Source organism: Canis lupus, chromosome 18 (assembly GCF_003254725.2).
Source record: "Canis lupus dingo isolate Sandy chromosome 18, ASM325472v2, whole genome shotgun sequence".
NCBI lineage: Eukaryota > Metazoa > Chordata > Mammalia > Carnivora > Canidae > Canis > Canis lupus.
The window spans coordinates 11,109,719-11,129,262 of NC_064260.1; the positions used below are offsets into that span (position 1 = coordinate 11,109,719).

At 43.0% G+C, this 19,544-nt stretch overlaps 1 protein-coding gene and 1 long non-coding RNA gene across 6 annotated transcripts in view; one reads left to right on the plus strand and one right to left on the minus strand.

The window, feature by feature from the left end:
• Positions 1–19,544, plus strand: part of AMPH (amphiphysin) — a 211,202-nt gene that overhangs the window by 65,142 nt on the left and 126,516 nt on the right. The window lies entirely within an intron of this gene.
• LOC112661323 (uncharacterized) lies at positions 9,359–16,222 on the minus strand. Of its 2 annotated transcripts, none has more exons than XR_003137615.3 (3): positions 16,171–16,222; positions 15,767–15,869; positions 9,359–10,085 (listed from the first exon to the last, which is right to left on the minus strand). It is a non-coding gene; the product is annotated as an uncharacterized LOC112661323 (long non-coding RNA). The 2 variants fall into 2 exon arrangements; XR_003137614.3 differs by lacking the exon at positions 9,359–10,085 and adding an exon at positions 12,780–13,533.

Consider the following 19,544-nt stretch of genomic DNA (forward strand, 5'->3'; position numbering starts at 1 on the left):
GGGCTTGTGACTCCTGTCATACCCCCCAAAGACTTCTTGCTACTGCCACACTGCACATGGGAGACTCTCCCCTTCGTGTGTCACAGGGGCTACTGTTGCAGTTACCAGTGTCCTTGGCCATAACTTACATGTCGATTGCCCCTTCCAGTGCCAGGGCTCCTGTCACTGACTCCATTCTCTTCCATTGGTACCTGCCACGCACACATGTCCTAATGTAAAGCCGATGCCCAGCCCTCGGCACCACTGGGAACTGGGTGTGATCGGTAGTGAGTCGTCCTGGGAATGGGAGCCACCCCTCATGCTGTGTGTGTGTCTGTGGCAGACAGCAGTAATCAGATGCAGCACCTTTTCCTATTAAATCAGGATGCAGCTTCATCATCATCATCGTGGTATTTCTCAACCAGCTCTTCAGGCAGCCATGTGTGATCAAACTTACTTGCTCCAGAATTTGAGTGGATGTTAGCTCAAATTCATCGTGGAGTAGTCAGGACTTTTGAAAGGAGTATTTACATATTTGCAATTATGCGTTATATAAATGGGCTACTTAGGTTGATTTAATGTGCATTTGTATGTAATATCTCAACAATAAACGATTACTGATTTTGTTTTAGTGTTTCTTTTGTTAAGATTTATTTATTTATTTGAGAGAGAGAGAGAGAGCGCGCGCATGAGCAGGGGCAGGAGAGGGAGAGAGGGGAAATAGACTCTCTGCTGAATGGGGAGCCTGACATTATGCAGGACTTGATCTCATGAGCCTGAAACCATGACCTGAGTTGAAACCAAGAGTTGGAGGTTTAACTGGCTGAGCCAGCCACAACCCCCTAAGGTTGGTATATCTTAAAAATCTCAGGAAGTGCAGATAGTTGGGAAAGTTAATTTGGAACCATGTTTAATATATCTATAAAATTTTAGAGGCAATTCCAATGAAGTCTAGATCAAAATAATATATAGTAGGAAAATATATATAAATATATAAATGATAGAATATATAGGGATTCCCCTTTATACCTATCATAGCATCCCCATAAATTTTAGATGCTCTTGAAATGCAGGTTTAATTACTGATTATTCCCAAAATAGTTCCCAAAATGGCATAAAAATTGTGTATAAATATTTTCCGCGTAGATTGAAAAGGAGACTCATCATAGTCCCATTTCCTCTTCTTCATTTTCTGGTGGGTTGTGGGGGGCATGGAAACTCCATTTCCTGGTTCACAAACTATCCTAAATATGTTAACTTCAGATCTTTCTGAACAGCATGAGGTAGCCAATCTATAAAGTTTTCCTATGTAGAAAGCTGAGGGTTAGTTACATCCAGTTGATGACAGCGTGATTCTGCATGGGCAGGTGTTCTCACAGAATATGATCTGAAGGATTTACAGATAGCAGCGTTTTATCATAATAACTATCCTTTGTGTGTCTTAAAGCTAAGGAGTTTCAAGAGAGTTTGAGCTCGACGTGAGGACGAGATGCTTTCATCTCAAGGTGCTTTCCCCCAAATTATTAGTTTTTCTTTCCTTGGTCATAGGGAAGGAAGCTTTATTTCTTTATTGTATTTGTTGAGGTATGATTGACTCATAACATTTATATTAGTTTCACTGTGATCACCTAACAGAGGCTGGAACTGAACTGCCATGTAGGAGAAATGATAGTGTAGCTCCTTTCTGATGCTTGATTATATTATCTCTATTCGAAGACACCCACTTTGAATTAAGAATGGCCATTTGGAGGGTTTATGGTAGTAAAGTAGCCCTATGGTACTAAACACAGGTCTCATCTATAATTGCCAAACTGTAACAAAAAAATCTGACCTTCTTTGGGAACAATCTTACTTTTTCTAGTGAACTGAGAATCTGAGGGATTCTCTTATGCCAGCATCAACAAGGAGCTTCTGATTTTGTGCCATCCTTGGTTCTTGGTCGTGGCACTGACATATAGCTTGTCCTTCATCATCTTTGGGCACCAGCCACCTAGTCCCGAGGTCTTTACTCTTCTTGCGTCTCCTGGGCTCTGTTCTGGACCACAGCCCTCTTATCAAGGCTACGTGGCCACCACCTTGGACACTGGAAGACTTTGTTCTGCAGCTGCAGGGTGTTTGTTGGCCTGCAGTGCCTCCATTACCCTGGAGAAGTGAGCCCCAGTCCATAGAGTTCCTGATCTCTCTGTGACATATGTTGGGGTTCGGTCTTTTAATCCCCACCTGAAGCCCCAGGTGATGGAGGATGGTGGAACTTAGACCAATGGTTCAGAGCAAGACAGCATCTAAACCCTAGGGATGTCCTTGATGTTGCGTTTGGCTAACGTTTGGGGAGATATTTTACCTCAATTACATGTTTAATTTAAAATGGTAGGGCTTTTATGCCAGCAAAATAGAGAAACTACATGAAACCTGTTGAGAAGCGTATTCTGAAAACATTACTTATTTTTGTAAAGAACTGGAGGCAACCGTTATCAACATGAGAATGATCACACTCGTCTGTTCAGTGATAAAACACTACGGAGTAATGAAAGCGTAGATGCTTGAAAACTGTGTGGTGAGGTGATAAAATCCTCAAGGCGTAATTTTAAGAAAGATATGATTCCAGTAATATAAAAAATAAATAAGTCATTGCAGTGGGGGGGGGGATATGCGCTAGACGCTCATAGTGTTTTTTGCTGATTGCTGAGGTGATGAGAGATTTTCATTTTCTTTAGACTTACTGTAGTTTCTGTAACAGAGCATTTATAGCTAACTCAGACTTATTCTTAATGATGTGGAGACTATTTTTACTGTTTTCAAGTAATGATTCATAAAGAAAAGTGTATATTGTATATTGCTCTCATCAGGGGGTTTTAAAGTTACAGATCATGTACTTATGTAAATTTTTCATTCAACAAGTATTTTCTGAGCCCCTGTAGAAGAGAGGCTGTAAAGCTCACTGAGAGAAGTTCAGGCACTGGGAGTCAGATCCCTGGATTCAAAGCTCAGCTGTCTGACCTATTGGTTGTGTGCTCTTTGGAAAATTCTTCCCTCAGGACTTTTTCTGCTGTGGAGTGCGTATAGCCTCCTGGGAAGAGTGTGGTGTGGATACTTACACCAAATGCCACAAAATGAACTAATGTGATCATGATGTGTTTATTATGCTGTCTGGCCTACTAAATCCTTGAATAGCATTTGAGAATAAATGACTGAAATAAGTGGGTAGAAGAAGATTTCTCCTCTGCTGGGGGAGAGATTGGTTGGTTCTTTAGGGGCACTTATGTGTGTAATTAATAAGCTGCCCCTGGGTGAACCATGGGCCCCGTCAGTCACTCATTTGCTCAGAAATTCATTCATCATTCCATACTTCGTGAGCATCTGATGGGCATAATAATAAGCCTGGAAAAAAAGTGGAAAAAACACCTTCTTCTAATGCCTTTTCTTCAGGAAATACATTTTAGTTCAAGTAGGAAAACATAAAATGCTTAACGGTTGCTTGGGTGCAAAGGGAGTTGACTTCACGTGACTGCTATGGAAATCAGATCTTGCTGGCTGTGCTTAATAAGGAGAAAAATACAGAAATGCTCAAAAAAGCTGCCTCAGAGACAAATGATAAGTTTGCTCCCTTAAAAGAAGGGGAAGAGGTGTGAAGACACACCCCTTGTGTTGTTGGTTCTTGTCTGTCCCTTCTTTCTGCTGCTCCATTCTCTTAATAGCGAATCAAAAGAGGCTTCTTGGTCTCCTCTCCCCATTTCCGTGGCTACCCACGCCCCTCTCCTCTCCTGGCTCTCCTCTTCTGCTGCTGCTTGTAACCACGTCCTGGTTCCTGTAGCATCCTTTTGCCTCCAAGGTCGAGGCTGTGCATCTCGATCACCCCTTTGTGTGTGTGACTTTCTGCACGTCTCCTGTCACATCAGTGGCGTGGGAGGCCCTGGACACATCTCTTCCATTTCCCCTTCCTCTTCTGCTCTCAGCTAGCAGGTGATGATAAATATTTATGAACCAACGATTCCACCCTGATGCTGTCTCAGGCCTTGCGAATGACATCATTTCGATTTAAGATGTGTTTTAAAAGTAATTGGTTTAATGAGAAAAGGAAACCACAGGCCAGTGAGCATGACCCCAGCACATCAGTCAGACAGCTGCCTGGGGTCACCAGGTAATGATGGCTCTCTCTTTTGAATGGCAGGGTTTGCTGGAAAGAAAGGGTCCATGTGTTTTGCGTAGGATGAACCCAGATGGTTTTCTCCTTCCATGTCACCTGGTTTGCTCCTGGCTTGCCCTGTAGATCTTTTTCATCTTTCTCTTCCAGTCTTAACATCCATAGAGTGACTTTCTTCTCCCCCTCCTTTGTTTCCATCCACCCTACTCGCTCATGGTATTGCCCACCACGGCCCCTCAGTGGACATCCTGTCCCTTCTGGAAAGACACCTGCGGTAGTCAGCTCGAGCTGCTCAGACAGTAGACGACTGTTTCTCAGTTCCGGGGGATGTGTAAGACCAAGGTGCCGGCAGATTTACTGTCTGGTGAGGGTCCTTTCTCTGGCTTCTAGGCTCCTGCCTCATCTTCCCTCATGTACTTATAAGGAGAGAGAGAGAGGAGAGAGAGAGGGCTTTGGTCTGTCCTCTTCTTCTAAGGGCACTAATCCCATCATGGGGGCTCCACCCTCATGACCTCATCTAAATATAATCACTAACCCAAGGCCCCACCTACAACCTATATGACAACACTGCTGTCGTACTCCAGACCAATGAAATTAGGATCTCTGAGGAGGGGTCTAATGCATCAGTATGTTTTAGAAGCATCCAAGGTAATTCTGTTGTACAACCAGGCCACCAGTGGAATGAGGAACCACCAGTGGAATGAGGTAGGCCACAAATAATACAAAACAAAAGTAACCAAACAGGTTCTCTCCTTGACTACACATAATCTATTCAGCTGTGTGGCTTGGATGAGGGGAATGCCACCACAGGGTCACATTACACTGCTGATAACACTGCAAAGACGTCAGAGCTTTATTCTCTAAATACTTGAGCCAGTTAGCTTGTGCTGTGTAACAAACCACCCCAAAACTTAATAGCTTAAAATAAACATTTATCATTTCTCTTAATTCTGTGGGTCAGGTGAGGGATTCCTTTGGTTTGGGCCATCTTGGCTGATGTTGACCTTGGTTGCTGGGCTCTGGGGAGGGGCAAAATGGTCTAGGATGGCTACACTTACTAGACTAGTGGTTGATTTGCAATTGGTTGGGATGGGGGGGATGACTTGGCTGCATGTGCCCCACCATCCAACAGACTGGCCTGGATTTGTTCATGGAGAGGTGTGCCCAGAGTTCCCAAGCAAAAGAAGGCATGCTCTAGAGTAGAAACTTTCAAGTCTCAATTTACCTAAAGTTTACTAAATTCTCACTGACCAAAGCAAATCACATGGCCAAGTTAAAATTTAAGGATTGGAGGATCAGCCTCCACCTCTTAATGGGAAGAGGTGCAAGGTAACATTGTAAAATAGGATGCTTACAGGAAAAGGAGAGATTTTTGTGGGCACTTTGGTCATAGTCTTCCAATTAGAATTCTGTATGAAACAGAATTGTCTATGGACATACACTTTTTTTTAAAAAATATTACTTTTGTATTTCAAGTAGATTTATAATAACTTCACCAAGGCCTTGTTAAGAGAGCCTGACCAACTAGTCATATGCACAGATGCCATACCTGTCAGCTGACACAAGGAATACATGGTCTCATGACTCGAGATAATGTGTGACTCAGCATCACAGAACAGGAAGTTATTTAGAGCACAAAGTCCTGGGCTTTTAGTACTGGCTCTATTGCTTCCTAGCTGTGTGACTTTTGGCCATTCATTCAATACCTGTAGGCCTCAGTTTTCTCATCTGTGAAATGGGTCTAATAATCGTACCCACCTTACTGGGTATTCATAAAGGTTAAGTGAAATGAAGCACGCGGCACAGTTCTCGGCACAGCATAAGCATTTGGCCCATGAAGTTGTCATAGCTGGACAACCCCACTTGTCAGAGGGATGGGATGGGACTCCCATAGCTGCTGTTTGATATGACTCGTGGATCCAGCTGAGCACTGGAGCCTATTGTCAGTGAGAGCTGGCTGGCGTGTTGCTGGGATCTCTGGCTCCCGATTCCATCAGGAAACTGCAGCTCTGGCTTTCTTCCAGGCCGTTCTGTAGAAGCTACTGTCTCTTGTTCCCAGCCTAAAAATTGGGTTTCCCCCTCTCAGTCCGTCATCTGTATTCACCTGCGTAGGTGAGCTGTCAATTCAACAGCCCTTTGTGGCTTTGTCCCGGGCTGTTGTCCTAATCAAGAGATGAGCTGAAGAAACGTGGCCAGGGCCTGATGTGATTTTGGTGGCACGCCTGCTGGCTCTGCCCAGGACTGGATTACAGAGTGCTGGCAGCTGGTGAGCTGCAGCTCTGGTGCCTCCTAGGAACCCGAGGAGGCTGGAAAACACGTGAATTATACATTTTGACAACATGAACAGGGAAAGGGCATGTCCTCTGTGACTTCAGTTTTTCGTGAAACAAACTGTTCTTGGATTCGGCATCTATACACTTCCCTCTACATCTCCCTGTTTCCTCATGGCTGGATAAATTAAGGGCAGTTACTTCCAACCGTAGAATGCAAAAGCAGCTTCTTAGGGTCCCAGGCCTGTTTGTCACCTAGCTACCAATTACAAAAACAATGTTCATTGTTACTTCCCTCCATCTCTACCCCCTGGGATGAGCCGGGGAGGCTATTCAGGTCACTGGGGCCCGGAGTGCTTGTGAGCGTCACAGGACTAACACCCATCACTCACCGATGTCTTTTTAAGGGAACTTTTTTTTAAGATGTGAGAATTATTGTATAACATGTTGTTGCCTATCTCTTAAGCTACAGACATCCCTTTGAAATGAAATACTTTCTTTCTCAATCAGATTTTGACTAACCGTCCTCTTCCCTCCTTCATAGCAGGTTTATTTTTTTCCCCTACTTCCCCAAAGAGTAAAAATAACATGAATTAAATTTGGGTGAGGGAGACCCCGTTTTTAGATCCAGAAAAAATGTTCTGTTCTCTAAGCAAGCCAAGATGCAAATTTATTTATTTTTTTAAAAAAGATTTTTATTTATTTATCTGAGACAGAGAGAGAGAGAGAGTGCGCGCATGAGCAGGGGGAGGGGCAGAGGGAGAAGGAGAAAGAGGCTCCCTGCTGAGTGAAGGATGCAGAGCTTGATCCTAGGGGCTCTGGGATCATGGCCTGGGCTGAAGGCAGACACTTCAGCCGTCCAAGGTGCTCCCAAGATGCGAGATCCTAGGGCCCTGGGATCATGGCCTGGGCTGAAGGCAGACACTTCAGCCATCCAAGGTGCCCCCAAGATGCAAATTTAAAACTAGGTCCCTCCTTGCAGGACAGAATTGCCAAAGGTGGGTGTCTAACTTTGGAGTCTCCATCAGCAGTTTTTGATCATGTGGGTCCCTGCCTGCATTTATCATGTTTGGGTGGTGCAGTGCCCCTTGGTGTCAAATGGCCACCCCAAACCATCAGTGCCCACAGCTGGCTGCTCCTGGCTCTTGAGTTGCCTGCTGTGGAATCCTTTCTCTGGACTGGCTCTTGTTCAGATGGCCTTTCTTTAGGATATGCACTTAGAAAGGTTCCAGGAAAGTCCACCATTTGCTTCAGCAATTAAATCAGTGCTGAGCATTCTGAGAGTTTCCTAGGCAGCTGGATAGTTTCCTTATCTTGCAGTTTTTACCTCTTCAGTGTTTTCAGGAATCTTTCTCTTTTCTCCTTTCTTTTATTTTTCTTCATAGCACTGAATGCCATCTGAAACTATTTTTGTTTTTTACTGTTTTTTTTTACTGATTCACGGTAGAATAAATCCTCCAAAGGAAGGCCCTTTGTCCATCTTGTCCATGGCTGTGTAAGGAAAGGAGGGCCCCTATGCCCCATGCACAGCAGAGCCAAACACTGAGACCAGATGTGCGGCAGAGAATGAAGTTTAATTTGCAAGACAGCTGAATGAGAAGACAAGAAAACTCAAAAATTCTTCTCTGAAAATGAGATCTTGAGTCTTTATGGGCTTTTAGGGAGAGGTGGGGGGGAATATGACTGGAAGCTAGGAAGGGTGAGGTAAAGGTGAGGTAAGTGTTGGTCTTGCTGGGAGTGGTGGATCATCCTGCTTCTTCATAAGTCACGTGCTCAAAGATGGTGGCTTTGATGTGACCTGGGCGTGGAGGCTGCAGGTTCCTTGACATCAGAGCCTTGATGTCATCAAATTAAACATCCTTCTTCATAGGTCACGTGCTCAAAGTTGGTGGCATTGATGTGACCTGGGCGTGGAGGCTGCAGGTTCCTTACCATCTGTTGGATGTTTGTGCAGACCCAGTAGCTAGGTCAGTGGTCTCAACTGGCCTGAATTGAATGGAAGTGAGCCTCTTAACTTCTGGAAAACAACCTAAGCAAATATCTTGTGGCTTTGTACTTCAGAGAGATTTCATCCATTGGAGGAGGTACGAAGCCTTATGGAACATCACCTAGGCTCTGGCTCTTCAGAAGCAGGTAGTTGGAAAGTGTTTTGTGAAAAGAAACAGGCCTTAGGTTATAGTCTACTTCCCTCTGTCTACCCAAAAGGTAGGCAGCAATAATTTAGCCCTGTTTTAAGTAGATTAAAGGTAAAACTTTAAAGGTTTAAGAAACATATATATTTAGAAAGAGAGAGAGCGCACCAGTGGGGTGAGAGGGAGAGGGAGAATCTCAAGCAGACTCTACACCCAGCCTAAAGCCCTACCCGGCGCTCTATCTCACAATCCTGAGATCATGACCTGAACCGAAATCAGGAGTCAGATCCTTATTGGACTGAGCCGCTAACCCAGGTGCCCTAGTTAAAAGTAAAACTTGAATTGTAGAGCCTGGGTTTCTGCTGTATCCCCAGGGATTGGAGCAGTGCCTGGTTGCAGGACCTGCCACACTGAAAGCTATACTAATGGTACTGTGGCTGTGACTGCCATATGCCGGAGCGCGACATTCAGTAACTGTGGAATGAATGAATGGACGTACCTGGTACCACATCTTTGTTGCAGCCACCTTTTTCTTCCTGCCCTCTCAGTTGTCTGATGTTGCCTTATTGTCCAACCCTCAAGCTGCCTATGCACTGTGGTCCTAGACCATGGGGTTACCTTGCCCCACAGCTCCTCCAAGGGCCCCTGTCTTTCTCGGGATAAAGGTGCTCGGACCCTCTGTTGTCTGGTCCATGCCTCCTTGAAGCCTTATCCTAGGTCATGGTGTGCCTCACACTCCAGCAGCTGTGAACTCTAGAATGTTATTATTCAGCATTCACACTTTTTTTTAAAGGTTTTATTTATTATTCCTGAGGGACACACAGAGAGAGGCAGAGACAAGGCAGAGGCAGAAGCAGGCTCCATGCAGGGAGCCTGATGTGGACTCAATCCCAGGACCCCGGGATCACACCCTGTCTGGACTGAAGGCTAAACCGCTAAATCGCCGAGCCACCCAGGCACCCTAGCACTTCACACTTTCGTTTCTTGCCTCTCTGTCTTTCATTCATTTATTCAAGAAATGTTTGCATGCCTGTTATGCGCTAGACCCTGTTCTAGTTGTTGAAGATGGAGAAGACAAACTTTTTTCTTACGGAATTTGATGGGATAGGGGAATCAGATAACCAGGAAGTACTTTATAAATAGTAAAATAATGAAATTTACCATAAAGAGAGACAAAGCAGAGCAGAGTGCAGAGAGGGAAGGGGTAAAAGTAGAGGAGGGTGACATGTGTTCTTCTTGGATGAGACAAGCTCCCATTTGTCCTTCAAGATGAAGATCTGGGCTCATTGTCCCTCTGAAAGAGACTTCCCCGGACTGCTGACCCACGCAGAGGGAGGTGTCCTCCCAGGTCTTCCTTAATACCTGGTGTGTGAGCCCATCACACATGGCTGGGTTTCCCAATTGTCATGTTTCTGAATGCTGTCTAAGCTGTGAGCTTCTGCAGGCTGGGACCCATCTTTGTTTCTCTTATGTCCGGCATACAGCTGGTGTCTAATGATAGTAAAAGTAAAAGTTCCATGATGCCTCCGTAAGTGCTTCTGGCAGTATCTTCCTTCAGGATAACTGAAAGAGGGCAAGAATTTGATCTAGTGTTTTCTTCAAGGTTAGAATGTTCTCTCCAGGTTAAGTTTTGTTCAGTAACCTTCGTCTAACTTCCAAAACATACGTGCATTTTAGAAAATGTGGAAAACTATAAAAATTATGAAGATAGAAGTAAAAAAGCCCATAATTCTCTCTCTAACATTTAATCAGTGCTAATATATTTGCTGCAAAGCCTTTATGTATGAATATGTGTGTGTATACACGTATCGGATCATAATTTTCATGCTGTCTTATAACTTTTTTTACACAGTAAAATATTGTGAATATTTCCCTCTGTTTTTGAAGATTCTTAATATATATTTATTATTAAGTATATGTGATATTGTGATTATGGTAGAAAATTATATTCAGTCTTCCTCCCTTCCTTCCTCCCTCCCATATTCATGAAAATGTCTGTAATGTAGGGGCGTCTGGGTGGCTCAGTGGTTGAGGGTCTGCCTTTGGCTCAGGTCATGGTCCTGGGGTCTTGGGATCAAGTCCCATATTGGGCTCTGCGCAAGAGCCTGCTTCTCCCTCTGCCCGTGTCTCTGCCTCTCTCTCTATGTCTCTTATGAATAAGTAAATAAAAATCTTTAAAAAAATTTAAATGTCTAGAATGTAGTTCTTGGCACCTTCCTGGTTTCAGGAAGCCACTCTGGCTGGGTGGGTGACAGGGAGGAGTATGGGTAATAGGGGTGATGTAGCAGAAAGGTCCACCACCTCCAGCACGTTAGGAGAAATACTGCTTTTGGAAGCAGAATCCAGTGATGCTCTTTGGCTGTGACTTCACTAAGCTCAGTACTCTTGACAACTGGTGACCAGTCACCTCTTCTGTAGCAAAAGCAAAAACGCTTTTCTCTCCTGGATAGCTGGAGGAGGAGAATCCATGCATGTAGTTCTGGTCCTTCCAAAGAGCTTTGCCTTTGAAAACCATCAGGTTCTATTTTCTATCAATTTGAGTTTTGGAATTTTATTTTATAGAACAAATTCTGGCAGCACTCAAGACCCCATCAACCCTAGCAAAAACTCATGGTGACAATTTTTAAGGGCCTTCCTCTGGGTCAATATTTATTACCCTTCCCAGGACACAGGCTTGCTTCACAATCAGGGCTTTAGAACTTTGACTCCATTTAGTATATATCTAAATGCACACTACTTGGTGTGGATTAAAATGGCATCATTTGGACCCTCAGCAACCTATTCCAAGAGCCCAGTTTTGTTCTGTGACTACGTATATGTGCACATGTGCTTTAAAGCTGCAAATATTACTCCCTCTCCATGGGTTCAGGATGGGTAGAGCAGAATAGTTAGATCACCAGGGCCGGAGATGGGCTCATGCCATCAGTGAGGACCTGGCAGGAAGGAGAATTCAGCTAAGGTGATTCAAGAGGGTTTTCTGAATGGACCTTTGCAGAAGCTCAGGAAATGTTAGGGAATCACTACGGCAAGAAGCTGTAACCACTGCTAGTTTAAAGGGGCAGAGGAGAAAAGGGGGCAACCAGACCCAGTGAGAGCTGGAGTCATAAAGGTAAGGTCTCTGGACAGGAGTTGCAGGGATGAAGGGACATGAGCCCTGCTGCGAACACAACTCAAAGCTGACACAGAGGGGGGTCCGACCTTTTTTTTTCCTCACCTGCTTCTGCCTTCCATTGGCTGTGGAAGTTAGAGGCATGGGAGCTTGGGTGATTGGAGCTTGGGTGATTCAGACCATTGGGTCAGTCCCAGCAGGCGCAGGGAACTCTAGAGAATGGGTTTGAGGCTGCTGGATGGCTAGGTCTCTGGAGGGTCTCGATGTGAATGTGTTACACAGATGGTTTTATTTCATCAGTAGTCCTCTAAATGGCATGAGAGCGGTGGAGTTGAGGCATGAACCAAAGCTTTTCCTTGCCTTCCCCTCCCCATTATTTGAACCTGGTTTATATTGAATTATTCATACAGGGCAATTAATGAAACTGATGTGTGTATCCCAGTAACCTACGCTACACCTGACAGGGGTTACAACGTAGGGATTCTTCAGGAGAACAAATGATCTTCAGGATCCTGACTATGGGCAGCAGTCGGGGAAGGGAGACATATGGTATCTCCGTGATCTATCTAGGTTTGTCGTGCTTATACCTGGCTGAACCAGGACATGTAATGATTTGTGCATGTTTTGGAGAGATGGTTCACTCTTGGGTGCTGTGTAAATTTGGTATTAAATCAAAATAGCCTCCCAGATGATCCTGATGCCAGCCGGGTTGAGGAGCTGTTTTAGAGGTTCCAAAGATCCCTAGGTCTAGAACTCTATAGTGCGACTCAAAGTTTGACCAGCTGTGTTTGGTAGAGCATCAGTCTTGTGAGCTGCTCCTTTGACAAAAAGTTTCTTTGGCCGAAAAAAATTTGGACAGCCCTACATTCTACATCTCCCTCTTGGAGATTCAAAATGTACTTGGCATATAAGGCCATATAAAGTCATCTGGTTTCCTGGATCATTTTAAGAGTGAGCTGTTACTTAAATTTACATTGAAGTGTATCTTTTATCTTTCCAACGAGTTACATAACCCTTTTATTTGACCCTCAATACCCAGGAGAGTGCATCTGTACAGTCCGTATTTACGGAGAAAGCTCATTTTAGTTGCTCATGCATCTACTTGGAGACCTGAGTATTGTACAGACATTTCTTTATACTTTTCTCATTTTCCAAGTTTGTAGCTTAACATTTCATAAGCAGCCTACCTAGTATATGTAGCTGAGCTGTGCATCGCTCTCTCCATCTCTCTCTTCTTTTCGTCCCTCATCATCCCTATGGCTCTTCCCCCAGGGTCCTGGGTTCACTGGGAGGAGTGGGAATTCGAATTCTTGAGGTCCTGGCATCTTTTGAAGAAAATTAAGTCCTTCACAGTCTTTGGAGAGACACTTCTTACAAAATGAAGCTTCCTTTTGCTGGCTACTTTTCGCAGCCTAATTTAAGTATACTTCATGCTGACGAAGTCTGTTATGAAACTCCCAGTGAGAGGTAAGGAGGGAAAAGAAAAAGGAAAGAAGCAATGAAGGGGAGAGAAGACCCCCATCTGCCACAGTTATGTTCAGAAGAGGCAGCGAGTATTGCCAATATGTGTAGATGACCCTCACAAGGCCAACCCTGGTGTCTGGTTCATAGCCAGGTGCCACGCAGGCATTGGGTTCTGATTGCTCATTAGGTTTTGGAGGAAGAAGCAAAGATCAGTTCAGTGTTAATGGTATTATGGCAGGCAAACCACTGAGTTAAAGCCTATTTCTTATTTTAGGTGAAAAATCATCATAGGACATTTGACATAGAAATAGATTTGCTCTTACTCACAGCTGTGATTGTCTGTGTGTTAAAATCTCCTGTCTGCAGTCCCGAGTTGCTTGTAGCTTTGGTTCTGAAATCCAAAACCAGATGCTGCTCATCTGGTTTCAGTTGTTGTTTCTGCATGAAAGGGCAGGAGCGTCCATCAGGGGTTTTGAGTGAGCCAGTGATTACTTACCATTTTGGGGGATGGGCAGGAAAACTTTATGGATGTTTCTGTGTCATTTATATGAAGTTGTTGAATGTAACTGATCCGGAGACTCGAGTTTAATTCACGTATTGTGGACAAAAATGTGACTAATGGGGATGATTGTACTTCCTGTGGAGTGGTTTGCAGAATCATCTTATGAGAATCTAATTGTGATGACTTCATGAAAATGTAGACTAAACTGGAACCAACCAAAACCCAGTCAACCATCCAGAACTTTTAACGGTTTGGAATATTTTCAGTCATCTCCTTTAAGAGAATGGGGGCTAAGCGGAGATCACATGTTCATTTCAATAACCAGCCGTCACTGTATATCCTGAGACCACAACAGCTTCAGTCTGGTGATCTTGGTTTCTTCTTCTGCATCAACAACAAATGCACAGAATAATGACTTTGGTTCTCTCATTTACCCATAGGAAATGTGGCACCAAGTCTGTAATTTTTAGAGCAATCCTCCTTGAATGTGCAAATGGATTGTCTGGGGATGTTGTTACACTGCTGATTTCAATTCGGTGGGTCTGGGATAAGCCTCGATTCTGAATCGTAGCTAACTGCTGGGTGAGATTGGGCTGCTGGTGTGAAGCCAGCCCCACTTAGAGTGGCAAATTGTGGGAGAAGGAAATATAAGTAGGATGAAAGGACTCCATCAAATAAGGAATCACGTATACCTGTTGCTCCAGATGACTCATTCTTGAAAGCAATGCAATAAGATTGGAGCGTGTTTTTATGGCTTCCTTCTTTTGATTAACCAGGCATTGATATTGATCAGACTACAGTATTCTTTCAATTTTCTGACTAATAGAATATCAGGTATGATATATTATGGCTTTAACAGGTACACAACAGCAGAGGAAAAGAACCAGCATTTTGGAAAGCAAAGCCATATCTGAATCTTTTAAAATAGAAAGCAGAGAAATACTTCTGTAATATTGCATATCATAAAGGATGGAACCAATGTATCTGGTGACTCTGAATTTTCTCACGAGTGTACAGTCTATGGGGGAGTGGTTGTATCCTAGAAACAGAGTCCTTCCTTTTTTCTGTGTTGGCTTCTATCTTGTAGCTTTTGTGCTCTACACCAGGGACCCTCCGTGGGATTTGATTTCTCCGTGGATGTGGAATAGGGCTTACAGGAAGCTAGTTGTTTGCAGGCATTGTTTTCAAGGATTTTGAAGGAAACTACCACTTCAATAGGCTAGAAGTCAGCCATCCTGTTTTAGTTTTCTATGCTGAAAGTTTGACTTCATGTCTCTAAAGAGCTTTGGTGTGGGATATAGCATCTTTTTTTTTTTTAATTTATTCTCTGTTTCTCAAAATTGTTTTGGTTATTTTTTGCCTTTTACATTTCCAGATAAATTTGAGAATTTGTTAGTTTCTTCAAAAAGCCTGTGAGGATTTGGTTGTGATTACCTTGAATTATCCATGGAGGAAAAATCAGCATCTTAACAACACTGATGAAATAATGTGACAACTCCTGGCTTAAAAGTCCTATAACCTTTTAAAAGGAAAACCAACTTCTGCCTTTTGAGATGCCTTCCATTGAAGGCTGAAAACATCCTACTAAACACTTTTTAACGATAATTGTCCTTTGGCAACTATAGGGCTTATGTTCCTGAAAAGTGTTGTCATTGGCAAAACCCCATTGTTATAGGCTTAGTATACTTAGACTTGCTTATTGTGCACATTGTTTCTGGTAGGATGAATCGTACAAATCGTACTGGTTTGTTTTTAGATCATTCCTACAGGGTGACACACAGTGCTACTTTTTTAGAAGAGTGTTGGCTTGTTAAATTCATTATTTCTCCCAGTTGAGAGGTTTCAACATATTGGAAGATTTTGATCTAGAAATTTTGAGATCTGAATTCTGTTCCAGGATGCCCTGTGGGGAGGGTTAAGGGAAACAAGGTGAAGGATGAGGGGATAGAAGGCCACTGGGGCTGTGTTGGTGCTGATGACTTTCTACTTCTTGGCCTGAAGAGGAAGAGGAGGGAGCCACTATGAAAACTCAGAAAGAGGAGATATGATTATTGGAGAGACCAAGAGAGGATTGAGGTGACTGCACAAGTGGGTGGGAGAGCATGAGTCAGGGACCTGGTGCCCTGACCTGTCCCTTTTCCTGCGCTTCCATCTCCTGCTGGTGCTTACCATGGATTGGCTCCAGAAGAAGCCAGTGGGCCAGGTCAGGTTGCGACCCCTGGTGATCCAGTTCCTAGAGCACTGAGCAGGGTGACAAGGGCAGAGTATGGATCTGGAGGGATAAATGCAGAGTATGCATCACTAAGTGTCTGCAAGACCAGTAGTTCCCCGCCCCCCAGCTCTGCCCCCAACCCCAGGGGATGCCTGAAACCATGGACAGTACCAAACTCCATACTCCATATATACTATGTTCTTACCTAGGTATACATACTTTTGATAAAGTTCAATTTATAAATTAGTCACAGTAAGATTAACAGTGATAACATAATGAAATAGAACAATTATAATACCATACTATAATAAAACTTAGATGAATGTGGACTTTCTCTCACAGAGTGTTGTACTGTACTTACCCTTCTTCTTGTCATGATGTGGATGATAGAATGCCTATGGGATGAGATGAAGTGAGGGGAATGACGTAGGCATTGTGACATAGCGTGAGGCTACTATTGACCTTCTGACAGTATGTCAGAGGAGGATCATATGTTTCTAGACTATGGGTGACTATAGGTAACTAAAACTGAAGAAAGCCAAACCGTGGATGGAAGTAGGGTGGGTATTATATTTACAGATGATGTGAACAGCTAGTGAAAGGCTCTTCTAGAAGCAAGTATTATATGAATATCATGCTCTCCAGAAGACAGTTGTGTTCTTCCCATCCATCCTATCATGTCATAATTCTCACTCACCAGACTGAAATAGACTAAAATATTCCTAAATGGCAGGTAAGAGTCCAGTGATATAACCCAAAGCAGCACTAAGCAGACCGTTAGTATGATTTTTTTTTCTTTTAAAGAATTTATTTATTTGAGAGATAGTATAAGAGAGAGAGTGAGATCATGAGCAAGGGGAAAGGGCAGAGGGAGAAAGAAGCAGGCTCCCCACTGAGCAGTAAGCCTGATGCAGTACTTGATTCCAGAATCCTGGGATCATGACCTGAGCCCAAGGCAGACCCTTATTTGACTGAGCCACCCAGGTGCCCCCATTAGCACAGTCTTGATTTCATTTTAAAAAATACAAAGTTTATATTCCACATTATAAAATAGCCATGTTAACCATAGGAACAGGATGATTCCAGCTCAGGAAGCCTCAAATTAAACCTGAAGAGCAGGCCTTCTACAAAACTGCACTTAATACTTTCTCTTTTTTAGTAAATTTCCTTCTTGCTGATCAGACTTTAAAAATGGCTACACAAAACTGAAAATCAATGCATCAAATGAAAATACAGAAATGTGTGCAAAAATTATTAGTGCTACACAATTTACTTTTATTCTTTGTTTGTTTATAATCTCTTTGCTTGTGGTGATTGCATGTTCTGTGTTGAGAAGTATTTTCAGCTCTGAGTGGCTGGGAGCAGGGGGCCGTGCTTTGACACAGGCAACCTGCAGGCAGCCAGGAGGAGCAATCTCTTTCTCACCCAAGTGCCCCCAGTACCTTACGTTGCCCCTCTGTTCCAGTGCTCTTTAAAGAAAGGTTATGAAGGCACTCAGAGTTCCTTCCTGAGCACAGATCATTAAAAAACAACCACATGAACACACTGAACTGAAAATACCATGTCCAGCCCTATGTCAGGACTCATTTCCAGCAAAAGGACATTTGGTTTTCAGTCTATTAGCAGTCTCCTTTTTTTTTTCTTTTTTACTTCCATTCGAATCTGCAATTTGTATAAAGTTTGAGTTTTTAAAATCAATCAAATTATTGTTACTTTGGAGGCAATAAACATTAAAGATAAAAAACCACCAATGAAGTCATCTGTTGGTTGCACATCTGGTTGGATAGATCCCAAATCCTTGATGATTTTTGAGCCTGGCATCTGAGGTATACTATATGGCTTGGGGACCACTTAAAAACCTGTGGTATTTTGGTGGTACTCCAGTCTGAGTTTATGCATAGCATGGTTTGAGAAGTTCTCTACCTTATAACCTTTCTCTTTTTCTTCATTCACATGTGTTTGCATGTCAGGCAGAGGCAAGTTACCTAAAGGCATCATTTAATAAAAAAGGAAGTGAGTTTCTTAAGAGGATCAGTGACCTCCCTGATGTCATTCAGTGACCCCAGGCAGGACTGCAATGGGAACTTCAGTGTGGGGATTCAGGTCTCACACTATTCTTTGCAAGAAAAACTGCTATGCTTTTAATAAATTTTAGTCTTGAAAATAAAACCTAAACAGGGATAAAGCAGGCTGCTGTTGGTGTTAGCCCAGATTTCACCCTCAGCCCCCAGGCACAGATTTTCCTGATTCGGGAGATGTATTAGCAGATCTGATGGTGGCATTTAGTCTTCTGGTTTGAAAGAGAGTCACATGGAACATTTCCATTTCCTGCCACTCTAAAACTCTTCTCAGATGCTTCAGTAATATGGAGGAGTTGGTAATAAAGACAGTTTCTAGGAACCTAGACAGCTACTCTAGGGTACTGTTGGTTGCCTTGGCAGTTGCTGACACATGTGTGTTTCTTGGAGTCAGAGAATTGCCCAAGAAGCATTTACTGAGCTGCAGAAAGAGAAATGCCAGCAAACCATGCTGTCAATGAAGATGGTTTCATAGTCTTCATTGTGTCCCATTAACTGTGAAAGATCCCTCTGTATTGCAGAAGACTAAATATGTGACCTGACAATACACTTTCCTCAGACTCTCATCTGTTGGATGAGCAAGTTAGAGTGCATGAAATCCATGCTCCCTATCAGGCCCTTCACATTGCAGTTTAAGATGAAGCTATTAAATCAAAGAAAAGAAAAATAATTAGCCCTTACTAAAATGTACTTTTTTGAGTCAGGCATCTAATTAGGTTCTTTTGCTCATGTTCTCATTTAATCTTTCCAGAATTGGTATTTTCTAATACCAATTCTGGAAAATTCTAATGTTGGGAAACTGAGGCTTAATGAAGTTAAAAGTTTTGCAGAGGTCATCCAGGTCTCATAGGTGATTGAGTGGAGTCTGTTTTGTTTGACTTCTGTCTTTATTTTCCTTCCACTAAGCCCATGCTATCAGAGCAGTGATTATTCATCTGATAGAAGCCTTGAAACCTGTTGGATAAAAGACACATTCATGCTGTATCAGTCATATAATTTCAAGTCATCCATGGAAAGCATGGAATCTATCTCTGTGGACCCAGATAGGGAGCCCCTGGCCTACAGAGAGGCCACGGTTGTCTTTATCTTCCTCAAGGGAGACCAACAGCCCATCTACATGTTATTCACTCTTCAGTTCTCTGTTGGAGAGACTCTGTATTGCTGTGATTATTCCTGTATGTGTGTCTTCATCAAACAAAGGGAAGATTACCTCTAGGGAGTAGCTGTAAAATCCTAGAATCTCAAGACAGTTGTGTGCCTCAGGAGCCATCCACAAGCCCCTATTGTCAGGTACATCACAATTGTTCACTATCATGTGTTAGGAGGTCAATAATTCCAATAGCTAACATTCTTAAGCCCTTGTTGCTAGAAATTGAAGAAAAGTTTTATATGTCCCTTATTTAATTTTCAAGCCATGCTCTCTGGGTTAGGTAGGGCAAACTCCAAGGGGAAGGGCTGGGAGTGAATCTTGGTTCGGTTATATACCAGCTGTGTCCTTGGTCAATTACTCCAATTTTCTTTGTTCTCATTGGTAAAAGGAAGATAATCATTTTAACCTAACTTGTAAGATTGTTGGAAAGATTAAATTCATTTTTAGATATAATGCATATAGAACTGTGCTTGATACATTTTAAATTTCCATAGATGGTAGCTAATC